This window comes from Corvus brachyrhynchos, unplaced genomic scaffold (genome assembly GCF_000691975.1).
Source record: "Corvus brachyrhynchos isolate BGI_N302 unplaced genomic scaffold, ASM69197v1 scaffold101, whole genome shotgun sequence".
NCBI classification, from domain to species: domain Eukaryota; kingdom Metazoa; phylum Chordata; class Aves; order Passeriformes; family Corvidae; genus Corvus; species Corvus brachyrhynchos.
The window spans coordinates 14,566,099-14,575,088 of NW_008237239.1; the positions used below are offsets into that span (position 1 = coordinate 14,566,099).

At 38.5% G+C, this 8,990-nt stretch overlaps 1 long non-coding RNA gene across 2 annotated transcripts in view; it reads right to left on the reverse strand.

Moving 5' to 3' along the window:
* Positions 1–1,206: 1,206 nt before the first annotated feature.
* Positions 1,207–8,990, reverse strand: part of LOC108445606 — a 10,097-nt gene continuing 2,313 nt past the window's right edge. The window contains exons 3-5 of one of the 2 annotated variants that reach the window (XR_001860542.1): positions 2,594–2,668; positions 1,699–1,734; positions 1,207–1,617 (exon numbers count right to left, since the gene is read on the reverse strand). This is a non-coding gene — a long non-coding RNA (uncharacterized LOC108445606). Of the gene's footprint in view, positions 1,618–1,698; positions 2,669–8,990 lie in introns of both variants that reach the window. The other variant, XR_001860541.1, reaches the window with a different exon arrangement.

An 8,990-nucleotide genomic window follows, 5' to 3' on the forward strand; every position in this document is an offset into this window, starting at 1 on the left:
AGACAGACTTTGGGAAGGGGCAGGGGGGAGCCGAGACAGGCTCTGCACGCGTGGGCCTGGAAGCTCCTGAGATCTCCTTCCAGCCCTCCCGTACGAAGGCGCGGTACCGCCCTGCTTCTCTGTGGCCACTTTTCTGCCCTTCCTTAACTCCCTGTCCGTCTCCTACAGCCTTGCGCGACAGCATTGTTTGTCCCTGTGTTTGCTTCTGCTCTTCCCATCTCAGTCCTTTCGGTCTCCTGCTTACTGTGTGACCCTCACTTCTAGAAGGGTGATTATCCCTGCTCTTCCAGCTGCACAGAGGGTAAAACACCCGAGAATGGAAAACACTCATGATCCTGCTGTCATGCCTGTGCCTTGCTGGAAAGCAAGCAGGAGAAAACCTGAAGTTGGCCTAAAATGTGGTGGCTTGTAATTACACGAAATGCCCAAGACTTGGCAGATCTGATGCCTGCTATAAATGAGAAAAGGAGCAGGGAACACATCATGCTGTAGGAATACCGTCAGGAAGGTTGAGACTATCAACAGGTGTTGAACATACCACACCAAATCAAGTAGGCTTAAGAGCAATGTGAATATTAGAAATTATGTGTAGATGCTCTTGTGCATCATAGCTAATGGGCAATTTGCAAAATTATTTTTGCCTGAAAAACTACACTTATTTAAAATTATCCACATTCCAAAAATAATCCACATTCTAGAAAGTATGTACAAAATACCTCTGGTACCAATGGGCATCTACAGAAATGTCAAAGGCAGGTATCCCTTTAAAATAACTGTGATGCCTTGAGGAACTTAAGGACTCTTGCAAACAGGGAAAATTATTAAAAATAGTGATAAATGAGAATTGATACTATTTTGGAATTGGTGTTACTGTTTGTTTCTTGTATACCTTACTGAAGGAGTAAGTGAGCAGATTCACTGGAGTCAGGATTACTCAGGTTATTAATGGTAAGAGGATCAGGAGCTGAGAGAGGGAGAAATAGCACAGATTCGTGATTTTGATAGATAAGTAATTGTATTTAAACACTGTACATGGAATCACAAGCCTATGCCTTACCTCTGGCATAGTAATATTATAATTACATTTTGCAAGCACTCCTTTTCATCTGAGACTCTCAAACATTTTACAAGCACCACACCTTAATGAAGTAAGTAATTATCCCCATTTTACATATGGCTACACTGAGGCACTAAGAAGTGACACCATTTAAGATTTAAACTTGAATTGTACTTGACCACAAGTACAACTGTACTTGTAGATATGAGAGCTTAGAGTAACAATCTGGAAGAAACATCAGGTGTCAGGATGAGATGATAAGATGGATCATGGAGTCGCTGTGCTCTGAACTGATACAGAAAAGGGATTTCCTTACTGAGTAGAAAGTTGCAAAAGAGGGTAGTAGGATTCAACTTGTTTGTTTGCTGTCCTGTTTTCCCCATGCTGGGCCGGGTGTAAGGATGCTGTTTTTAACACAGTAGTACTGACTTGCGCATCTATGCCTCAAGGTGGTGTGCTGGCTCCCCAAAGCCTTTTAGTCGAATTCCTGGTTTGCAGCTGGTCACTTTCACTTCCTCAGGTCTCTCTGCATTCGAAGTAGACTTATTTAGGGACCTTAACTGCAAAGGAAACGTTTTTACAAGACACTAACACGTTGAAGGAAGGCAAGATTTGTGGGGGAGATTTGACATATTGGTTACCTGCAAGATTGGGTCCCCTAGAAGAGATCAGATTACCTAGAATAAATAAAATCATACTTCTTATCAGCAAGAGCAACGTCAGCTCAACAAACTGCAAAATAAAATACATTGCAAATTTACCCAAGCAAGAGAAGCTCCCGAAACTGAGAATGGTGATGATCATTACTTTTCATGACATTACTTAATGCAGTGATTAATATGTGTATTAGACTCTCAGAGACTGTAGCAGTAGGTGCTTTAAAAATCAAGCTTCCCAGACATTATAGCCGGGTTCTGCAAAGAGGTTTCCATAAGCAAATCTGCTGTGTTGGTGGTACTACAGTTTTCTAGGACCATTAAAACCTGGAATCTTTACATACATCTTTGTTCCTTAAGAGCAGGCAGGAGTGTATGAATTTGGGATTAAAACTAACAGTTCTTATCTGCTAGTTGGGGAGTGATTTAATAAAAGACTAAAACTAGTGTAGGTGTTACTCAAACTGTTTCAAGAATTGGAGGTAAAAGTGATACAAATTATTGATTTGGTTCCAAGTGCCTGTGCTGGTTCAAATTTGTCCAGAAAACCTTGATGGTTAATCTTGTATCAGTCATATGTGGGCTGGATTATGTATTGTCTTTCTATGCTGCTAGAGAATTTTACAGCAATTTTTTTTACCTGAAAACACGACACCTCTAAATTATATTTAGAGATTTTATTGACTTGCCATAATGATTTATGAACTCTATCTCAAAAATATTTCCTCTGCTCTGGTATAATTTAATTTTTATACTGGATCCTTTTACAGTATCACCAGGATTATTGTATTAAATGCTCTACAAAACAGAAACATCTAAATAGCATACAAATAGAAACATCCCAACAAATGGGAAATAACTTACTGACATAGGACTGTACCTCAGCTACCTTAGCTACCAGACTTTGGCCTGATGTTGGGCGTGTAGCAGCACATCCCTGTGTCTGTTTTCTTGTCTGAAAATTGAGAAAATGATAGTGATCTTAGGAAGGTGCTTTTTGATTTCCAGATGAAAGCAACCTATAGGAGAGATATATTATTTAAATTTTTGTACCTAAATTTTGGATTTGGTAGGCCTGAATGTTGTCTCAAACCCTCGTGAAAATAAAGCCCAACACCATTCAGCTTGACCAAATGGTCAACTATCAGCAGAGGAAAACTGACTTTATCTATGTCAAAATATAGGAGACATTTATTATGAAACTGTGCAATGAATTTTGAAGTGTCTTAGCACTTTGCTAGCAAAACCTGTATTAAATGTATTTTGAGTATGTTAAAGAATCTTGTTATAACGTGGAAAAAATCTCGGTCCTTGTTGGTTGATGAAACCGTCATAACCTGTTTCATACAAAACTGTCTTTAAACTGTGCTTAAGCAACAGCTGGTGGTTTCTCCTGTGAATAGTAGATGATGTTTCATTAGCTTTACAGTCATCTACATTACAATCAAATCAAAGAATGCAGTTGCAACACATTCCCAATTTGTATTGTAAATGTGACCCTAACAGTGTTCCTAAAATCTCTGTCATGTGCTACAGCTGGGTACACTGACCTGATTGTAATGTAATGAGCAGAAACTTAGTGCACTAGCAGAAATTCCCATTCCTAAAATTATGTTAGTTCTTTATAAATTGATACTTTCAATGTTTGAAGCTTACCACAAAAAAGATTTACTTCTCTAGTATCCAGTGCTCTCATTAATTATTCCTTTTAATAGTGCTTCTCAAAATCATCTCTTAGAAAAGGAATTTGGATTGCACAACCTTGGAAAACAAACCTGTTGCTACCAAGCATGAGCTAACATGTTGTAGTACTCTGTGGCTTATCACAAGTAAGCCAGCACCCAGTTTTGTAGTCCAGAAAAAGTTTTGGTTGATTATCTGTGCAAATAAACTACACTGTGTTGAATATTCTAGTTTGCTTAGAGTTGTATTCTGCCTGAGGACTTGTTTAATACCTGTGTCTCTTTCTAGCTTTCCAGTAAGGGCAGTAAAACAAAATACCTTTTAGTATTTGCGAGTAAAGTAATGAACTTTGATTCCGTGGTTGCCAGTACTCCCAAAAGGGGTTTGGGACGACAAATATAGTTTACTGTGCAACTGTTACTGCTGTCCAAGGTAGGGTAGTCCAATGACGGAGTGAATAACATTTTTATAGTTTTCATGGATTACCAATTTGGATATTTTTGAACATACCATTTAGCATGGTATTAGGTCCTCCAATTTCTTTAAACAGTGGCCTCTTGAACAAAAAACAAAAAAAAACAAAAAACCAAACCAAAACCAAACCAAACAAAAAATACTAGCTTTTAGCAGAACTTAGTTTTTCACTGTGCCTTGAAGTCAGTAGAAACCACTGATTCGTAGATGCTTTAGTGGCTGCCCACTTTCTGATAATCTTCATGCATCTCAGCATGGATTTATGTGTCTGACTGTGGGCACCCCATTGAAAATACTTTGTTGGCACTTAGAGGTAAATGATTTCCTGAGAAAGCAAAGAGCTAATGTCATAATCTAAAATACGGGTTTGGGACTTTCACAAACCTGTGTAACTTGAATTGAATCATTAATGTTTGCTTATCTCTATGAAATGGGTCTAAGACCATGCTTGGATATGAAAGTAGTCTGAAACTCCATATTTTAAGGTTTTCTGAATGATTTTCTAAAGTGCAGTGTAAAAGACTAAAACCTCAGCTAGATGTATCTCAGCTTTTTGGAATCTGTATATTGTTTCTAAAAGAGCTCTGATTCTTATTCTCACTTCTGGTCAAAACAAACAGGGAACTTGCTCTGAGAGCAATTTGGGATGCAGAGAGGTGTATATATAAATATTATTTTCTATGCTGACTATCATTTATGTGATAAGCTAGATGCTGTGGAAAGACTTGAAATACATACAAACATTTTCCTGGAAAGGACTAATACAAAAATAGTATAGGAAGTATCAATAAACTCTTGGCATTTAGACTTGGAAGAGGTGAGGAAATCAAATGATAACCAAAGTCATTAAGATGTAGAAAACAGTTGTTTTCTCCTTCCATACTTAGTCTGTTGGATCATTTCAGTTAGTGGCTCATAAACTATGGCTTTTTGAGATGGGTTTCCTACTACAGTTAGTTGAGTGACTAAAAACTCACTCTAGACCTTGCCTGTAAAAATGGCAGAAGTAATGTTGAGGTGGTTATGGTGAGTATAGGATAAGGAAGTGTACTTTTGTCTTATCTAGTCAAACTTTTCCCAGAGAATCACTGGAAGATTTTAGAGATAGCATTAAGATAGGTAGAAGCTAATAAGTGATTTGATTAGCTTGTCATGAATGGTTTAAGGTTCTTATGGTTTAATGGTTCTTAATTATCTCACTGACTGATAAATTGTTTGACCAGTGAGTGAACACAACACAAAGCATGATTAGAAGATTGTCAGATAAGTACCTGCATAAAAGTTACACATACATATAAATTTATATACATATATATATTACAAATATATGTGTATAATCAATAACAGTGGAATTTACTCCCAATGGATTCTTGGTTGTTCAAAGACCAATATGTCAGCTTAATCCCTGGGTTTCAGGCTGCAGACACATTGTAGGTTTAAAGCTCCATGTCAGTGGCCAGGTTAAGTCAGATGGCAAGCAGTCAGCAGGGCTGAAATGATGTAAAGATTTAACCTTTTAACAGCAATAATGATGAGTGGAAACGCTTATCTAAGTCTTGCACTGAGCAAGAAATTGGAAGCTGAACAGGAGATACCTGCAGATAAGCCATGTGATATATGAAAGAATTCAGTGTGCTGAACATGTCCTTTAGTGGTCTGGTGACTCCTGTCAAGTGTGAGGGAAAGGTATTCTTTCCAGGATGATCTAGTAGTGTGCCCAAGCAGGTGGAACACCATGGAGAAGGGTATCCAGGACCTGAGAGAATGAGTTGTGCTGGAAGAAATCTATAGGGATTCAAATAGAGAGCAGTCCCGTGTAGATCCAGATGAGATCCAGTGTACACAATCCGTGAGGCAGAAGTTTGTACAGAGCTGCCTTTCTCCACTTCTGGAAAAAAAAGAAAACTAAACAATAAAGCAAAAAAAACCCGTCTGCAGGTTTGGGTTTTTTCCAGAAAAGTTCATATTGTTTTTGTTTCAGAAGCCTCATTTATTTTTAAAGTGTGTGGGTGCAGCCTCAGCTTCTGTGAATGATGTGTGCAAATGCAGAGACCCAGTGTGCAAGTGGCTCAGAAGGTAACACCCACCTGTCAACAGTCAGTCAAGGTTATGTTTTGCCAGAAGGAAAAATCATGCCAAACACAGTCTTTGTTGGCAGAAATTATTTAAGGGTGAATGAAACAGAAATTTGGAGTTCCTTTAAATGATACGCTACTGTGACAGAGGTGAAAGTAATTACTGACAGAACTGGTGTTTCCAAAGGGTATGGATTTGTATCTTTCCTGAACAATGTGATGTTCAAAAAAGAATAGAATCACAAATCAACTTCCATGACAAAAAGCTGAAACTGGAGCCAGCGATTATAAAGCAACAAAACTTGCATTCTTATGTGCATCCTAGACCATAACAAAGGAAAAACCAAGTATGAACTCAAGACTTCAATTTAGGTAGTTCAAAGGAATGGGATGTTCAAACTGAAGATAAAGCATAGCTAGAACAGCCGTGATAAATGATCAAGAACTTAGAATAGAGAGGCCAACAAAGAAGAAAACTCAGACTTGTGAAGACAATCATGCAGATATCATGGCTGTATACCACTGGGAGAGATGGCCTTTGTGGAAAAGAGAAATTAAGAAGTATTAAAAAAAAAAGTAGTAAAGTAGTTAAAGGTGATAGAGGGAGAAAATTATTGAATGTAAGCCAAAGAAAAAACAAATCTTAGACAGGTCTGACAAGAAACAGAGGTAACCTAACTTACCAGCTGGCATTTTCTAAATTCCCCATTTTAAAAAAGTGGTGGTAAAGGTGGAAGGAGTCAGAGATGGCTATAAAAAAGTACATGCCTTTTAGATTATATGTAGTACACTTCTGTCTTAACTGCTTTTCTCAATAGATAGAACAGAGTGATACTCACAGTAGGAGTACTTGTGTGTGGTTAAGGGTACAGATCTAACAAAAATGGGGGCCAAAGGAGATGCAAGCTATAGATCTGTGAAAATTACGAAGGAATGGACCACAAAGGATACATGTTCCCATCTTACCAAATGCACTTTGAAATCTGATAACTCATTGCCCATAAGATATAACAGTATTTGATAGTACCATGACTGTATTTTTTTGTGTTAACATATGTAGCATGAAACATTTGCTTGATATCGTCATTTCTGGTTGGCAACAGAACTACAAAGAGAGAGAAATAACCATTGGGAAAAAAAAAAAGTGTTCCAATCTTATTTACAGTTCAGTAACTGGTAATTTGAAGCCTTAGACAATATGGACTTGATGTGTCACATCATAATGTAATTGCTGTAATTATTTATCATTTTCTTAACTGTACATCAGCCCTTTAAGCATTATGCTAATGGCTGTATTCATAGTGTTTAAAAATAATGTTTTTAGAACAGGAAAGAAAGACATTAATACCTTTTCACTACTGTAACTATTGCTATAGCTACAAACCCTTCTTCAGATGGGACGGTATGTGTTCACTTACATAAAAAAACATTTCTTTTTATATGTTTGCTTTCTTCCTCCACCCTTCCAATATACTAACAAGTGTTAAACAAGTAACATTTACATTCAAAGATAACATTTACTAACATCAACTAACAAGCAGCCAGGTTTTCAATCCTTTATATGGTTAAATAATTTACTATTTTTTGTTGCAGTGGGTCTACCCTTGGAACTGCCCAGCAGCTTTAAATTCAGCAGTTAACACTTCTGCAGAAGTTTGTAGATTATTTAAAAATTGCAATAATGCAATGCAATGCATGTAAAGGTCAGAAAATACTTTCCTGTAATGAAAATTATTCAGAGTAATTGCCCTAAATATATCAGGGACTTAACTGAAAGCAGAAGCTGTAAGATAGTTTTACCCCTGTAAAACGCACTGATTATAAACAACAAGAATTCATTTATTGTGGAAAGGTTTCTTATTACCATTTGTCACAGATAGGTGTTAGGGATTAGAGCACAAGGACTTAGGGGCTTGTTGCATGATGTTTTAACTCATTTAAGCTGGTGTCCCCACAGCCCTCTTTATTCTCTCCTGCATATCCCTGTTTCACCTGCTGAGCTGGGACAGGCATTTATCTGACCAGACAATGCAGCACTTTGCAGCCCAATGTATATGTGTACATGCTGATGCCACCAGAAAGGTCTTTGCTTGACATAGTACCACTTACCTGGCAGTTCAGGTCAGCACCAAAGTTGTCACAAAGGAGCAGTGGCAGCACGCAGGTGGGGGACAGGAGGGAGGGTGGCAGTGCGGCAACATTGCCTGTAGGTGTTTTAAACTGTCAGGAGCCATACCTGTGGATCCCTGTCCAGCACCTGCCTGTGATTCACTCTGTCACCTCAGACAAGCCAGGTAATCTCAGTCACCTTGTCAGTACTAGGAAACCTCCCTGCTGGTATTCGCTAGGCTGTACTAGCCAATGTGATCCCGAACAATAGAGCAACTGTGGGTATTTTATCCACTAATACATTAATCCGGTTCACCTTGCACAGGTGTCAGCACTTCAGTAACAGTTTCCATTGGTACATAAAAAATACTGTAATACTCACTAGAGAAACACCCCCCTCTCCTTTGGGAACAGAGTTATAATTTGTGGTATGTCATGGTCCCTGATTTTGTTAATAAACTGTGAGAAAAGATTGTGCAGATCACTTCAACCTTTTTAAAGAGCAAAAGGCAGTTAAGAAATCTAAGGCGTAAGGTCTCTATGCATCCCAATGGAATCCACCTTAACATTCATTCTGTTCACCAAACAAGGTACGTGTTCTGTGAAAAACCACGTAGAATAGGGAATCTAAGGGTGTATAAACAACCAAACATTGTCTTTTACAACAGTAGCTCTCTGGTTTTTCCTAGTGCAGACTTAACTTTGCAGCTGCAGTATTGACACCTAAACTGGCACCATCTTCTCAGTCACCTTCATGCATTGGCAGAGATGGGGAATTTTGTTTTCCAGAGGCAAGAGGCACCACTTAGGGTGGGGTTTAGGTGAGGCTAAGGAAAATGATCCGTCTTTCTCCTCTTTCACACGCAGCCTGGCAGAGTGTCTGCCTCTGGTGCCTCCGCAGGGAAGTTGGGAAGGTGGAACCCCATCAGACAGAGT